The sequence below is a fragment of the Triturus cristatus genome, chromosome 9, assembly GCF_964204655.1.
Source record: "Triturus cristatus chromosome 9, aTriCri1.1, whole genome shotgun sequence".
Taxonomy (NCBI): Eukaryota; Metazoa; Chordata; class Amphibia; order Caudata; family Salamandridae; genus Triturus; species Triturus cristatus.
This window is the reverse complement of record NC_140592.1, coordinates 1,132,516,093-1,132,532,417: the sequence shown is the minus strand read 5'-3', so window position 1 is coordinate 1,132,532,417 and position 16,325 is coordinate 1,132,516,093. Positions and strand designations below refer to the sequence as shown.

Genomic DNA, 16,325 nt, shown 5'->3' with positions numbered 1-16,325 from the left:
CTCCCTGCTCGACAGTGAAGGCGCCCTTTCCAGGCCCACCTTTACCCCCTCCTCAACAGTTGCTAGAGAATCTGGGACTGTCCCTGCTGAAGAGGCGGATGCTGCTAAAACCCAGAATGCTGCAGTGATGCTGCTGCTTTCGTAGTCCCTTGCGCCGGTTGGCACCAAAACCCAGACTTGGCATGTTATCTATGGAGTGTTCACATTATCAGTGCCTATTAATCTTTTCCACCATTGTGTCCAACTGAGATCTGAAGAGGTGCTCGCCATCGAAGGAGACCTTGATTATATGTTGCCTTCTTTCCTTTCAGATGACCATCAAGCCTAGCGGGTCTATGAAAGATGATGTTTATACTTCATCAGGGAAGGAGGGTCAGCTGTGTCCAACACACAAATGATATTTGTGTTCAAGATGATCTCCCCCTCCTGCACTAGTTACCTCTCACATGTGCGCGATGCTGGAATAGTTGCCCCATCTCTGCCCAATGGTATAGCTCATATCTTCAAAGGAGTAAAAACAGAAATGGCTCTAAGGCACAGTGTTGTCGCCTTCACAGCAACGTGATTTCCATCTGCATCAAATTTTTTTTTTTGGGCAGGTGTAGGTGGCAGGCCACCTTCAGTGCCTTATGCCAATGCTGTGGACAACTAAAGATTATGTGTCCTGATCTTGATAGGATCTGGAGGCAGCATACAGTTTCTCAAATGTGGGTGTAACTACCCTGACCATAACCAGATTTTTAATGTAATCTGCTGTGCAGTTCATCATGCTCAGTGGCAGGATGTGTACATATTTTTCGGTTTTTGATAAGATCTCATCCAAAAAGTCCTCCTCGACATGAAGCTTTACCTTGTGGTGATTAGTTGCTCTTTGAATGGCATCATGGTAAGTCTTGCTGTCCCGGTGGTGAAACCTAATTTATTTATAGATTTTATAAAGTGCTCGGTCACCAGATTGGTATCCTGTTGCTGGCCAATAACGATCATGAGAAATGCAGTAGAAATGGAAAAAAGAACAAAGAGAACAGAGTTGGAGCACCTGAAGATGAAAGTCAACTTTGACTCACAGTCACTTAGGAAAGATGAAAGTCAACTTTGACTCACAGTCACTTAGGAAAGAGCAAAGTCCTAAGCGCCCTCCTGAACTGCAACAAATCGGTCATGGATCTGAATGAGGGAAGCAGTGAATTCCAAAGCTTGGCTGACCAGACTATAAAGGCCCGGCCAACTTGCCTGGATTTCATGAACTTAGGCATGCATAACAGATTGGCTGATGCAGATCCAAAAGGTTTGTTAGGTGTGTACCTTCTCAGCCTCTTTTGCAAAGGAACAGGGCCCTAAAAGGCTATGAACGCAATGCAAAGTAATTTAAACCAGAGTATTTGCTTAAGCAGTAGCCAGTGCAGCTCATTCAATGCAAAGGAGGCAGAGGCTGTCCAAGGTCTGTTCACTCTATATACTCTGGTGCATCCAGGAGCAGAGCATTACAGTAGTCCAGGCGACTAAAAACTACAATACGGACTACCAAGGGTCTAGAGGAATGGGGAAGCACCGGCAGGTTCTTACGGAGGGTTCTCAAGAGCGGAAAGCAAGTGCCTGAAATGTTATTCATGTGACTCTCCATGCTAAGTTTATCGTCAAACATGACTCAAATTCCGGACTGATTTGACAGGAACAACAGGCCCCTCAAATGCCCCATGCCAGAAATTGGGAGGAAGTACACCTAGGGCTGGGATTGACTTAGGGTTCATGCTGTCCTGGGGGTTGACATAGTGACCCTACAAGGGGTTCTCCCCATTGTTTGGTGGAATTGGGTCACAGTTTGTGTCCTAGCGCATGGGGGGGGAAATTAATGGGGGAGGGATGTGTTGCTGCCAGCACGTTTGAGAATGGGGTAATTTTTGAAGTTCCTCTGAACTACTCCTTGTTCTTCCTCAACATATGAACCGTCTGAGGAGCGGGTTTGACGGTTCCAGTTGACCGGCCAGTAATGCATATCAACCTTCCCCTTCAGAGTAAGTCCACCTGAGGGTTTCAGGTCCGAGGACCAGTGTCAAATTTAGGTTAATGGGATGGCACATTTTATAATGTGCCCCTAAGTGCACTCTGTTATAGTGAATTGCCTTTTTATTTTTAAAGGGCTGCCGGGCCGAAAAGGGCGATTCCTCATGAATCAAAGGGAACTGGAAATTGCAAACTTTGTGATAGTCCAACCATGGGAACTACCAACTGCACTTAAGGCAGAATTGGAAGGACGTGTTCGCCATGTGTCAGTCATTCTGATATGGCCTGGTGTCTATACAAATCCTCCCTTGCCTCAGTCGAATCTGAAGAGTCTTTGCTGTAAGTGGGTCTTTAAATGATGTAGCTGGCAATTCCGGTTGAAAAGGTTTATTGTAGTTGATGGTCCCAGAGCTTGATAAGTATGTTTGAACTAGATTGCAGAAAAAAGGTCCGAGGTGGACTATTCATCTTGGTGCATTGTGGATTTTGAGGAAGTATCAAGCGCTCTCGAAACTGAAACTTACCTTGAACAAAAATGTGCAAAATCCCACACCCATTACTAGATGGTACAAGTGTACAGAGCATGTGATCTACAGCACTACATGCTGCAAGACAAATGTTTCGTTTTTAGAAGTCTATGGAACATGCGTGCCATACTTTGCCAGTTTGTGCTTAATTTTTTATTTTATAGGTTGACGGGCTAAAGAATATTATGCATTAGTTCTACAATGATCAAGTCTAGGTTAATTGGTTTGTTTTCCCTTAGAAGTGAGGAAGGAGCAGTTGGAGACATTTTCAATGTCATTGTCGTGGATATCAAAATCCACAAGCAAACATTTTTCATTGGACTTGTTGTGAAGTCAACTAGTTCTTCATTTGGGGTTTTACTCCTACCTGGCGGTTGACACAGTAGACTGGACTTTACGAGAGGATTGTTTATTTGCAAGGGGCTGCTGATAGATACAGCCGTCTGTGTACATGTGCTATTTAAGTATTGTCAAACATACCAGCACCCAGGTGGGGTAGACACAGATTTTAAATTTAAAAAAGAAATTGCATTCATGGGGAAATTAAGTCCTCTACACCATTTTTTTTCAAAACCTCCCTCTGCATCATATGTGATAGGTTGTTTTGGCATAATTCTTTAGCGGCTTCCCAGCTCTATATTTCGGTATTCTAGGTGCTGGGATTCCTCCTCATTTCACGAGTATGACGTTTGTTTGGATTATTTTTACCTGACTATCCAAGTCCTAATAAATTGGATACTGGAGCAGTAAAAAACAAACCTATAACTTACTGGTGGTGAGAAGGGGAGTTCTTTGCATCAGACTGTTCTATAAATGTAGTCTTCAAAATGTATGCAGAACCAGCAAGTTTATTTTGGGGTGCATAGTTTTACCTCTAGGCAGTTTAGTCAACAACACATCAAAATATGCAACTCCTAGTTTGTACATAATCTGGATAGTCTCAGGTAGGGCTACCAGACCCTCCAGTAGAAGACACTGAGAAGGTGCCTCATTATTTGACAACCATAAATGACAGACGCTAGCCCTCATGTCTTCCACCGCTTCTGTTGGGTGACAAGGGACAGAGTGATTGATTGCTGGTCTTCTACTTTGATATGGGCTGAGTGTACACACTATGCCACTGGAATGAGAGCAGGGATTATGCAGGCTGCAGAGTATTCTATTTAAGGGATGAGCCTTCTTCCCCTATATTTATATATAACAGGAGTAGAATGGTCTTTGAAATCACCGCTGGGCTGTTCCCCTGAAACGTTATGCAATAAATTTACAACCACCTCTGCTAGAAAACCACAGCTGGGTTTTTGCAAGTGCAATCTGTCCGCTGTGATCTCTCAAGGAACACTGGATTCGCAGGTGGGGATTAGGGACTTAAGGGGGAGCACTGTGTTTACAGAACTGCATCTCTGCTGTTCCCTTTCATAATCTCCCTAAGCCCCATCCTTCCATGGCCACAGTCTTGTATAGAGTTCACTCCCTCGTTACTTTACAAACAGTGGTGCGTTTGGGGGTCACATGACAAAAGTTCTGTAATCAGGGCAAAAGCAAGTCGTGCTAGGGAGGCAGAAGTGCACATCAATCAAGGTGGCAACCAGGACTAAATGTACATGGCTGAAACACTGATAACGGTTAAGACGAAAATGTTATTCAATGTGGCAAAGTACATGATTCTTACACTGCAATCATGGTCTCCCGATCAGTTGAATTTTCCTCCTAAGTTAAGGTACAATCTTTCTTAATCAAAATTAGTTCAATGCCACTGTTCAAGTCAAATTACTGCCATGGGATCAGTATTACCAATGCTATTACTTTAACGGCTTTGTTTTCATTATGGATATTATATATATCAAATGGATGGCTTCTAACTATCTAAAGCTGACTCTAGTAAGACGGAGGTTCTACTGTTTGGGGCTCATGCTAATTTTTGGTCACCAGATCTCTGGCCCCTAGAGTTGGGTCCACTTCCTAAACCAGTGACCAAGGTTAAGAATTTGGGAGTCATTTTTTACACCAAATTGTCCTGGGAGTATCATGTTAATCAGGTTACTACTTCTTCTTTTCATACATTACAAATCCTGCGAAAAGTTCTCCCTTTCATTCCAGCCGAGCTTCGTACGTTGGTGGTTTCAGCACTTGTTCTTTCGAGAGCCGATTATTGCAATGGGCTCTTTATTAATCTTCGTATAAAATGTTTGGCCAAACTTCAGGTTGTTCAAAATGCCGCGGCCAGGCTTCTATTGAACATCCCAAACTATAAATCAGTCTCTTCAGCATTGAAAGACCTCCACTGGTTGCCAATAAGAAACTTATAGCGTTTAAGGCCCTCTGTATTGCTTTTAAATCCATCCATGATATAGGACCAGGTTTCCTAAAACAGAATCTGACACGCTATATCCCAGCACGAAATCTTCGCTTCTCCTTGTCCAATGATCTGGTTGTCCCCAAGGTAAAAAGATGCTCTTGGGAGGGAGAAGTTTTCTGGTAGGTGCTGCTAGGCTGTGGAATTCACTCCCGTCTTATTTAAAGCATGAGAACAATCTGTTGGTGTTCAGGAAGGCATTAAAGACCTGGCTGTATAATCATTGAGATCTGTGTATTTCCTAGCCAAAGAGTAAGCGCCTTGACACCCTCGGGTGATTGTTTCGCGCTTTATAAATCGCCTTTTCATTTAATTATACTCTTGCTCGATGTGACAACCCACCAATTCCAAGATGAGAAAGATGCACCCAATCATTGTTCCATTTAACTCCCTCTCAATCGGTTATCTAGTCATCTATGCATCCACTCACATCCACCTACTTAGTCATGCACCACCCACTTGTGCCAGCATACAACCATGAGAGAATATTCTGTTGCATATATCTTTGTTGGGTTTCTTTTGCCCCTTTATTTAAATTAATTTTAGATAATTGGGTATTTTGTATACTGTAAGGGTAGGAGTTAAAATACTTACTTTTATAAGGGTTAGTATCCACAAACAACAAAAACAGATGGCATTTAAGAGAGCTGAAGGTGAACACAGCAAAAACCATGATTTTTTTTCACATAGGTTATATGGAGGCATTATGCCACAACTATGCTGTGCAGTAACAGTCATTAGCCATCACGGGATACAATTAAAACAGCAAGTGTCATACTGAATAATGACCAGCCAGAATATTCAGGTAGCTCAGTATTCACTCACGGTGTTAGTCCCTAACAGGTATGCAATCCCAGGTGTAAAACTCCCTTCCCCACAACTTCCCCCCCCCCCCCCCCACACTCCCACCCCCCCTCCCCTCCCCAGGCATGTCACATACATTCGGACATTAATCTACAGTAAATCAGTTCCTCATTGAGTGCGCTGGCGTGGATTGGTAAACACAACAGGGGAACACAAACATTCCAGGAGGAAAAATGCCTTTCCTAGTAGCAACTCTCTAGTCTCCAAGATACCTAAAGCGGTCTGCGACTCAGCACAGCAAAAACCTTGATGGCAATAGTTTCACAATCTGTTGACAGAACAATTTATATAAACTATTAAATGTATATCACAAAGCTCTGCTGGCCTTAATACAGAGATGAAGAAGGCAACTTCTTTCGACATTTCTCAAAAGTAACATATGTACCTAGCAAAGCCATTCATATTTGTTACTTGCTTGGCATTTGCTTTAAAAAGGCACGGAAAAGGTGCGCCCAACCCAGTAGGAAGTAAATAGAAGTGTTGAAAACAGCAGTAACTTGGTGTGCTGCAGCTACATAATCTTTCCAGATGAAACTTCTGCTCAAAGTGATACAAGCAGGTCTGCGGATACCATGGCACCAGCACAATGCGAGTAGTATTTCATTATTGTAACAAATTATTAATACTTTCTGGACAAGGTACACCTGATGAAAACAAATGTGACACCTGAAAACAGCAATCAGAAACTGAAATAAGAGCAATTAGCATTTTCAATGCGTCAGCTACTGAGCGTAGCAGTGCAACATTTTTTAGTGACATTTAATAAGTTTGAGCTAGAAACAATTTTTGGGTGAAATGAGCATTTTAGACAGCATGTGGTGGATTTTCAAACAAATCATTACCAATGCGGAAAATGCATGACTAGTACTGCATAATTCCTGTGTCCCTCGCTCTAGTAAATACTTACAGAAGATCATGGAAGTGGCGATTATAGTTGCCCAAAAGCTACGTGGAAGCAAAGTTTAAAAAGCAAGCCAGATAAAAACGTACAGCAACAGGTCTCACAGTTAACTCCAAGAACGGGAGAGAGCAAGTCATATGTTAGGCTTACCTTAAGCCGAAATGCTGCTTCCAGGCTGCACAATACTTTGGTTTGTCAGGTAGGTTTTGACGTGGCGTCTTCATTGGCAGCCTAGGTAGAATACATACCGTTAGTCAACAGCCTCTGGCTTTCTATCTATGTCTTAGTTTAAATTACTGTTTTTACATACCTTTTTTACTTACCTGTTAACAAGAGTACTGTTCTTCTTAGAAGCAGCAGCACTGTCTGAACATGGAGTGAACTGTGTGTACAAGCTGTAAATTCTGGGGCACACTCTGCTGCTTTTCCCTTACGGTCATTTGGTCTCACCTAGGCAGCGCACGCACTCTGAGATATGCTGTATCTACTTTGTGGGCTTACAGCCCGCACATCGCTTTTAATTTGTTGATTTGCATGTCCTTCACAAAGGCTTACTTCTCTGTGGTCATTATTTGTTATATGGCACTCCTTTTTGTGTTTCGACCCCTTCCATGAAGCACGCCCCTGTTACTTGTAGTCTTGCCCTTTTGTGCATGTAGGTTTGGTTAAGCGCAGTATTTTTTTCTTTTGTTACCAACGGTGTTTTCGAAATGTCGACTTTTCTATGTGGCTTGGAGTTCAGCAACAATTGCCGTAGTGCTAATAAACTTACTATCGACATTTTGTTTCCATTCTGGTTTTCACCAGTTTTATTTTGTTTTTATCAGCATGAATCTGCATTGGGTTTTTTGTAGGCATGGGTAGAACTGACAGACTCAAACCCGGGTCCCAAGTTCCAAAGTCTGCAACTCTAAATGTTACTCAACATCCTCTGTCCAAATATTTGCTGGCATAGGCACCATCCTAAATACTCTTTCACTACGTTTGGCTGGGAGTGGCGAGTTTAGTTATTTTTGGTTCTTGCTACATAACCACCGTCATGACAATGATAGTTTTGTGAAAAAATATTTCACGCTCAGCTTCTCTTGACGCTTAAGGGGTAACTGTGCACTATGGTTAAGCTGACAGGCATTTTGAATTAAAGACATGTCGTTGCCAACGCCTCTATGTTCGGATCAAAAGAAAAATATTTGCTAAATTCAAAGCTTGCTTAAGGTTATCTATGGCAGACTTGTTTCACACTGTGCCCTCACCTTAAAAGTGCATTTGTGACAACCCACCTACATTGAAAGAAAATGGAGATCACTAAACAGACGGCGAGGTGGGTGAGCCCGAAACATCCAGCAAACCGAGAAAAGAAAACATTTTGGCATGAAAATAAGGCAACACTAATAATAAACTTTTGTTGTTTTAAAATGCCATAAAGCTGGCTGGCGCCTGCTCTCTGCACTTAATGTCCGATATTTACTCAGCACGAGGAGAGCTCTATACAACTGCTGAGTGGGCAGCATCAGAACAGACAGAGAGGTGTGCGGAGCGGAGATTCCTGGTTGGTCGGTGGAAGTGCAGGCGGTGGTTCGTGTAGGCTGGTCCTTGGTCATGGAGGCCTTTGTAGGCATGGGTCATAAGTTTGAAATGGCATCTCTTCTAAAAGGTGAGCTAGTGGAGGTCCTTCGGGTATTGAGTGATGGGTGTCCTCTTGGGTAGGTTGAGGATCAGCCTGGCTGCTACTTTCTGGATTGTCTGGAGTCTTTGCAGGAGTATGGTGGTAGTGCCTGCATCGAGTTTGGTTTCAAACATAACTTTTAACGTTTAGTTTAGAAACCGATTTAGTTAAACTACTCCAGCATGGCTAACGTTTGCTTTTTGATATTTACTGTTTCGCAATTGCCAACAGCTATTATAGGAGAGTAAAATAAAATGCACTGACAAAGCCAGTAAGTTGTCACTTGACTTTAAGGATAGACCTATTGGCTTTGCCACTGCTTGTTTTTGCCTTACCATGCAAGTTCCAGTCATGGCCTCTAAGGTGTAGCCACTTCCCTCCCCTTTCCTTGGTCCAGGTCCTGGCTGGTGGCAGCACATTATTTTTGGGGGAGCGGCAACATTTACCGGGGATGCCGCCTCTGGTCTGCCTATGTAAATTAAGCCAAGTGACGTATGACAAACAAGATCCCTTTGAATTTTAGAAGTGTGGATCATCTCAACTGTTACATACGTTGTTTATGCAATAATAGAGGCCAATTAGAGCAAGTGTGGATCTCCTTTACAGGACGCAAGATAAATCTTTGGTAAAATACAATCAAAGATGGAGGTTGGCTACTGCCCCAGACAAACTAAAACACCCTAATCTGTTCACTTCTCCAAAATCCTTTGTCTTGAGGTTTTGCTAGAGGGGAAAGGGTTTTCCCATCAGCATGACCCTGGAAACTATACCTGCCTGGTGTCACACAGACAACCAAAGACCCTTGTCACTAATTACTGCAGAAGGACTTGCTGGACATTAATCTGTGACGTACCATGCCACCGCTGCATATTATATGTTCTGAAGATGTACATTGTTATATCGTGAAAATGTGTTTTATGTCCCATTTATTAGCAGTGAAGAATGTAAGCGGGGCACTGCTGTATGACAATTGAGGCTATTGAAGCCACTGTGATTTATTGGTATGGGCCCTGCATGGTATTTTGTTGAGAGAAAAAAAAATATATATATATGAGAAGAAAAGGTTGCCCTGCATGAGACCGCACACACAGTAAGTTCGTCACTTTATTGAAGACTTGCAGGTTACACAAATTCACAACAGGAGTCCTCCCTGGAGAGCCTGACGCGTTTCGAACATCTCGTTCTTAATCATAGGCACATCACAAACATAGCAGCCACAGCATTGCAGAATACTTATTCAATTTTCCATATATAGTATTTTTTTTTAGGCTATACCTTAACAGCGTAGATTAGGGTTTCCAAGTCTGCAAAGGGACTGAAAGGAATTGGGCTGCTGGACAACTGGCAAGGAATGTGAATATGAGCAGGAACCACACTGCAAATTACTGAAAACCTTCATCAAGAGACCTTAGAGGAGTTACTGCTGTGGTTAATAAACAGCTGAAAGCAGACCATGACTATGACCGATTCTCTGCTGGCCTGCTTTACTGCTGATGACTTTGCATATGTGAATGCTCCCTAACCAGCTCAGCGAGACCAGAGACCGACAAACAGAGCATCAAGAGGTTTTTGGTACCTTCTCTTCAGATACTGAAGGAGGGTTACCAAAGACTCCACTTTGGACAAATGCAGGTGAGCCGAGTGGTGACTGTATGGCAAGCACACTTAGTTCTGTGCTAATGTTTTGCTGGTCTTGTCCTTACCTGGTACGCCCTAGCACACCACAAGGCATGGGTGTTAGCACAAGCCCCTAACCCCGCAAGTGCCTTGGGAGACCAGAAGAGAGTACTAATCAACATTTGCATGTCCACCAGTTGGCAGACTCTATAACTCAGAGATTAAACACCCAAATCTGACCGCCCAGAGAACATGAATGAGCCTAACTGGTAACTTTATGCCTGTGGGTTCACTCTCCAAAGTGCACCACTTCAGTGTAAAACATTTATGACACTAAGCAAATAAAGATATTCTACGCTAGTAACCTAGATCTAGCAACCCCATGGAGGTGGCGACATGGACCCAGATTCACTATGACCTCCAATTTATTAGATATACACATTTAAGTTACTAGCCAACATTAACTTGGGAGATAAGCATGTTCCCAGTTGTGCAGCTCTTATCTAAACAGAGAGTGGCTGGATTTCATTGTGAAAGACATTTGCGACCTTCAACATGTTTTGTCATTTAAATACTGTATACGATTCTGAAGAGTTTGTGACTGAGTAGTGATTGAGAACTGTATTTTAAAGAGTTACCATTATGACATGATGATCACCATCCTGTGTTCTCCTTGTACTACTGAAAGGAAAGCATAATCTCAAGACTGCATGCCTTTACATAATAAGACTTCACTGACCTTTATTTAGTCCCATGTAACAAACATACACTTTGTTTTTTTTAAAACAGATAAGCATGCAGAACTCTATAGTAGCAAGAACTTGAAGTACACACTTCTTCTAGGAGTGTCAGTCTCTCATGGCCTGGGAGGAATTCTTGTCCACCTCGCCCTATAAAAACCACTCTATTAAACCTAGTGATGTTTGGGGGCATATGTTCATATAAAAGATGCTTTGGTAAGACCTAAAGAGACCATCTCAATGGGCTGAAGATTTCACTTCACCATTGCAAAATAATGATTATTTTCTTTTTCAGTCATTCAATCAAACTTGCTGGACAGTTTTTGACCACTATCCTGTTAGGGCTAAGAAGCTGGTTGGTAGATTGTCTCACATTTCCTCTAGAATGTAATGGTAGAGAGGAATTCTTGGTGGCTCAATAATTGCAGCAGCAGGACCTGCACACCTAAAAAAAAAAAAAAAAAGGCCCTTATCAGGTCACCCTCCACTATGCTTGACGTTCGGTATGATGTTTTTATGGTGATATTGAGAGAATAGACTTCACAGCCAAAACAGTTGTGGTTTCTCTTTGGTCTCATCTGTCCAAAGGACGTTATTCCGTACTTTTTTGTTCATTCTGGTACTGTTTTGCAAAACCAAGTCATGCAGCAATGTTCTTTTGGAGAGGACTTTTTTTCTCCTATCTTTGAAAGAAAGCCTTAGTTGTTCAGTCTTCTAACAGTAGGATCATAAGCTTTAATGTTTACTGCATTAAACAAGTACTGCAAAATCCATGGATACAGCCTTGAGGTTCTTTGCAATTTCCAAGCGCTGCACACAACTGATCTTAGAAAATGCTTTACGGTCCTTTCCAGACTGACGAGTACCACTCTCTCTCAAACACTATTATAACTCTCTTTTGACTGTAGTATAATGCTGTATATAGATTTGGCATAGTCACGTCTCTATAGTAGGTTGCCTCCCAGACCATCGATTAGAATGGTTTATTGCATAATGATCTGTAACATTATCCTTCGTAGGTTCTCATTAACCTCATTATATTTTTAAGGAACTTTATTTCGTGAAGATATCTTTCAAAAATCCCTGCTTCCAGGTGGTTGATTTACAGAGCCACACATTCAATGAGCCTTGCTTACACTAGGACTTTTTAAATTTCTTTGTATTCCCCAATTTTTTTTTTTCCAATTTGTAAATTGGCAAAGACAAACATTTATATTTATATATACAAACAAGTTGCTGTGTTAACTTTTAGTTTAAACATACGAACATGTGACAAACTCACAAAAGAAGTGAGATAAAAGAAACATTTTGTTATAACAAAATACATGAACTTAAATTACATATACGCTAGTGACTGACATCTTAGGGTGCAGCAACATAGTTTATATAGCACATCTGTGACTTGTATCACTGTTACTTCATGATAGCACAAGGTGCAAACATTACTTTGACAAACATACAGATTTGGCAGCACTACCCGACGACCAGGTAAATGTGCACTTTGCACTGGTTTAGAAGCAACCAATTCTTAATAAAGGTAAATTTTTTGACCCACAGTTTCTGAATGGTGGCCGATATTTAGGCCGCAGCCTACCAGACAGTAGAGCTATCTGGTTTGCAGGGACATCTTGGGGACATTCTGAAAACTTTCCTGGGAATGCATTCTACCCACTGCTTACCATTGGCTTTGTACCTCACATTTGCACCACCATGTCTTTGTCAATCTGGTGGAGCATTGCCTCTTAACCATCGCTTCCTGTATTCTTCCACGAGTGCTCGCTTTCTGTAAACAAGCCTTTCAATTTTTTTCTGATCTGGTTACATTTGCTGTGCATTCAAAGACATATCCAATGTCGGGCTCTCTTTGACTTGAAAAGTGAGTGGATTTATGTGACAATCCTGCTGAATACCCATGTAAGAGGAAAGGCTGTAGGATGTTTTTCTAGCAGAGAACAAAATTTAAACAAGCAAATATTTCAGAATTAGGAAAGCACAAATGACGCACACTTTTTTGCAATTCTGAAGTGTGGGGGAAACCAATATTTTAATATGATCATAACAAATCTATACACTTTGTGATGTCGGAGGGGCATAGCTTTGGAGCCATGCATGGCGGACTTGGTTCTTTAGAGCCCCACTAGTTAGTGCTGCTTAGAGCCATCATCCTGCAAAATCCTGACCCCAGAAGATTCTGCCGCAGGGCACTCACCGCGGAGCATGTCGAGACCTCCTGGCTGGAATCTGACGGTGGTGTGCCGGGAAGGTCCGGATCAGACCTCGCAACAACAGCAGCCCTCGGTAGGAGCTGCGCGACGACGAGCGGGGTGGGCTGGGCCGTGGTGGAGGTCCGCTCCAGGCTGCTTGCATAGCCCTTGCCTCTTCGGCCGTCCTCGCCCTGTGGGACCCCCAGGTCAGTATCCGAAGACAGCCGGGAGCGGAGGAGGGGCCTGCCTTCGTGAGGTTTCGGCCGGTTGCCTGGGCTGTGATGCCGGCGCTGCTGCGGCGAGCCCCTCCCCCCCACCTCCCGAGTGGTGCACATGGGACGTAGAGGCCCGAAGACTTGTGGTGTGTCTGGCGGGGCACCCCTAGCTGACTTGCGGTGCCGTAGGGGATGGGCTGCCCTGCCCGATGCAGAAGAGTCTGTTGCTGGAGTCGAAGCCATAGAGGGACACGCCGGGAGGCCAGAGCTGCAGAGATTCTCCGTGGGAGCCAAGACCATGCTGGTAGAGTCTAGAGACTGTGGGGCCCATTAATGCACGCTTCCTGCTGGTTGCCAGCCTCGGTGGGGCGCCTCTGTTGTTGAGCCCTTGCCAATATCCTGGGCGACACGGCGTGGAGGCCCCGTGGCTAGTGGTTCCTCTGGCGGCTGTGTGAAGTTTCCATCGCTAACCTGGCACCCCGTTGAGCCTCTCTCACATGCCTGTACTTGGTCTGCGTTTGCCCTGGAGGCCCCTTGATCCAATGCAGTAAGTTGTGGGGACTGAAGGCCTAGTCTGGTTGCAGCCCTGTCCGTGCTGTGTTCATTTGTGGGGACTGAGACATACTTTAAGGTTGATCCTAGTGATGTAGGGCCCATCGTCACTCGCTAAAGCTTGCCGCCCTCCCGTGGAGGCCTACCCCTCCACACTCACCTGCTGCGACTGCAGGCCTGGGGCTACACCCCAGTCTACTTTGCCATTCCAAGATGGGTAAAGACAAGCAGGGCACGGCGGCCCCCAAGCAGAACACTATAAACCAGTATACCACCGCTCCTACCCGGAAGGAGGGCACAGAGAGCCTGTCTTCGGACGCCGCGATGCTGCTTGCGGCCATTAACCGGTCGCGGACTGCACTCGAGGCCCAAATCGGAGCTGTAGGTTCCGAGGTGTCATTCCTCCACCAGGACCTTCGGCAGGCAGTGGACCGGATCACGGAGGCAGAGACCAGGGTCTCCACGGTGGAGGACACTGTATCCACTCTCCAGAAGCAGGTGGACAAACTCACCACGGTCTCACGGGAGCTCGCGTCAGGGGTCGAAGATGCGGAAGGGAGGGCCCGGCACATTAACATCCACCTGGTGGGCTTCCCGGGGGGCTGTGAAGGTACCTCCATGGACATTTTCCACTCTGGCTGGCTCAAGACCTTGCTGCCACCCGAGGCCATGCCTTCCTGTTTCGTGGTCGAGAGGGCCCACCGAGCTCTGACTAATAAGCCACTCCCGGGGAGCGTCCGAGGCCAGGTGTTGCTCAAATACACAGACCTCAACGCGATCCTTCGCTATGCCCAGCTCCACAAGGACAAAATGATCTTCGACTCTCATCCCATCATGGTCTTCCCTGATTATACCAGGCTGGTGCAGCAGCAGCGTCAGTCCTTTTTTGCGGCCAAGCGACGACTTCGTGAGTTGAACATATCCTATACGCTGCTGTTCCCTGCCTGGCTCAAGGTGATCTAGAATGCCAAGACTTTTTTCTTTGACTCGCCGGAGGAGGTCTTCGTATGGACGGATGAGAGACGTAATCTTAAGCCACACTTGCCGCCACAGATTGACTCGGACTCTTCACAGGGATCCCATCGGAGCGGCCGACTGGATAGAGACACTACAACTAGGCACCACAGGTCCAGGGTCAATCAGGGACTGCCGACTGAGATTGCCCTGGCCACAGGACATATTTTATCCTTCTTTTTCCACAGGGCACTGTATTGCAGCTGGGATTTTGTGGTGGGTAGTATCGGATCCTAGTGTACTGGGGTCTACTTCACCCGCAATGAGGGATATCAGACATTGTCCACCCCTGGTCGTTTTGGGTAATGTTGGGCGGGGGGGGGTCCATTGGAGGAACTGCTTAGGTTATGTTGGGGGCCTGGTTCAAGATTCCACCACGACAGATACTCCGCATTATTGGAAGTATGGGGGAGGGGGGGGGGAAACGGGGGCCCTATTGGGTTTCAGGTTGTTTATTGTTTTGTCTCTGGGAGGCCCTCAAGCCAACGATCAGGGGGGTGGACATTAGTTATCACTCCGGGGGAAAACGGCGGCAATTGGCGCAGGTGGGGGAACTGGAGGACCGGCAGGTCCACATGCAGGCCCAGCTGATAGAGGGTTCAGATTCCAGTACCCACCGAAATCTCCTTCATGTCCAACAGCAACTTTACTTTACCAGCTGCATACTGACCATGCCAAAGAGGTGTGGCTAACGACCCAATACAGGATATATCAATGGGGCGACAAGTCTAGTCAGATGCTCCGTAGATTATGTCAGGTCCGGATGTCCCCGACCCCAGTACGCTTTCTGAAGTCCTCAGACGGCAGCCTGTGCACCTCCCCCGAGGCTGTAGTCCAGACGTTCACGGGTTTACACGCCACCTTATATGCAGAGTGCGAGGTGATCGCCGCGCCCCTGATAGATGCCTTTTTCATAGGCATTCCCCCTCGCCGTTTGCCTGATGCAGTGCGGGACGAACTGGATAAACGAATCACTCTGGAAGAGATACAGGCGGCATTGTCCAATGTACACCCGGGCAGCGCTCCGGGCCCAAACGGGTTCCTGAGTGAGTTTCTGCGTCCGCATACGACGACCCTGGGACCACACATGCTAGGGGCGTTACACAAAGCATTGGAGCAGCGCATTCTGCCTCCTGACTGGCGACATGCCGAAATGGTGGTCTTTATTAAACCCGGTCTCCCCCCGGACGATCCGGGCTCATATCGCCCTATCTCACTGTTAATCTTCGAGCCCAAACTGCTGGGTAAGGTCATGGCAAATCATCTCCGCACATTTATTCAAGATCTGGTGCATCCAGATCAGTCAGGCTTCATGCCACAGCGCTCCACCAGACAATATTCGGCAGGTCCATAACACCGTCGCGGAGGCCCCTTGCTTGGGTCACACCACAGCCCTCCTGCAGGCACACATCGACAAAGCATTTGGTTCCTTGAGCTGTACCTACCTTTTTAACTCCTTGAAGCCGTTAACTTGGAGCCCAGGTTCCTGGCTTATGTAAAGCTATTGTATAAAGACCTCACAGCCACGGTTTGAGCGGCCAGGTGCTGTTCGGCCTCATTTCCGATCCGCTGGGGCAAACACAGGGGTGCTCCCTATCCCCCCTCCTATTTGCCTTAGCGATCGAGCCCTTGGCTATATGGGTGCGCCAGGACTCTGTCCTCAGG

The 16,325-nt window shown here is 45.4% G+C and overlaps 1 protein-coding gene across 1 annotated transcript in view; it reads right to left on the bottom strand.

Annotated features, from left to right (window-relative positions):
- PRPF39 (pre-mRNA processing factor 39) overlaps positions 1–16,325 on the bottom strand; it is a 487,671-nt gene that overhangs the window by 412,203 nt on the left and 59,143 nt on the right. The window contains exon 2 of the mRNA XM_085627039.1: positions 6,803–6,883. The gene's annotated coding sequence lies outside the window, so the exon portion shown is untranslated. The remainder of the gene's footprint in view (positions 1–6,802; positions 6,884–16,325) is intronic.